This window comes from Citrus sinensis, chromosome 2 (assembly GCF_022201045.2).
Source record: "Citrus sinensis cultivar Valencia sweet orange chromosome 2, DVS_A1.0, whole genome shotgun sequence".
Classification (NCBI taxonomy): Eukaryota; Viridiplantae; Streptophyta; class Magnoliopsida; order Sapindales; family Rutaceae; genus Citrus; species Citrus sinensis.
Window position 1 is genome coordinate 23203638 of NC_068557.1, and position 698 is coordinate 23204335.

Consider the following 698-nt stretch of genomic DNA (forward strand, 5'->3'; position numbering starts at 1 on the left):
GAGAGAGACCTTCAATTATCGCTTTGACTTCTTTAATTTTTGAACTTGATTCGCCAATGTGAACCTCATTTACTCCCTTAATTCTTCTAGTATTCCTGAGTGATCGACTCCGTTGTTGGGAATTATCCGCTTGTCGCTGGAAGAATTACCAAATCTCTGATGCACTTTTTGACATTAGCTCTCCTCCACTTGTTGCCATTAGCCATTCTTGCACATTCGGCAATAATCCCTCCAAAAAGTATTGGCATTGGTGCCATTTCTCGTACCCATGATGTGGACACTTCAAGAGTAGCCCATTGAATCGCTCCCATGTTTCGAAAAATTGCTCGTCCTCTCTCTGGGTAAACTCTGAGATTTCCCTGCGAATAGCATTGGTTTTATGCACTGGGAAATATTTATTCAAAAATTTTGTAACCATTTGTTCCCATGATGCAATGCTATTAGCAGGCAATGTATTAAGCCATGAACGAGCTCTATCCTTTAAAGAAAATGGGAATAGTCTAAGTTTAACATCATCGTCTGAAAAATTTTCATATTTAAAAGTTTGACAAATGGCATGAAAATCATTCAGATGATTATATGGATCCTCATTTTCTAGGCCATAAAATGTGGGGAGACAATTTAGCACACTAGGTTTTAATTCGAAACTCCTAGCAGCTACATTTGGGTATCTTATGCATGATGTGCTTAAATTAGTT

At 38.0% G+C, this 698-nt stretch overlaps 1 non-coding gene across 1 annotated transcript; it reads left to right on the forward strand.

The window, feature by feature from the left end:
• The first annotated feature begins 263 nt into the window (after positions 1 to 263).
• On the forward strand, positions 264 to 367 carry LOC127900495 (small nucleolar RNA R71). The gene has a single exon (XR_008052678.1). It is a non-coding gene; the product is annotated as a small nucleolar RNA R71 (small nucleolar RNA).
• Positions 368 to 698: the final 331 nt, after the last annotated feature.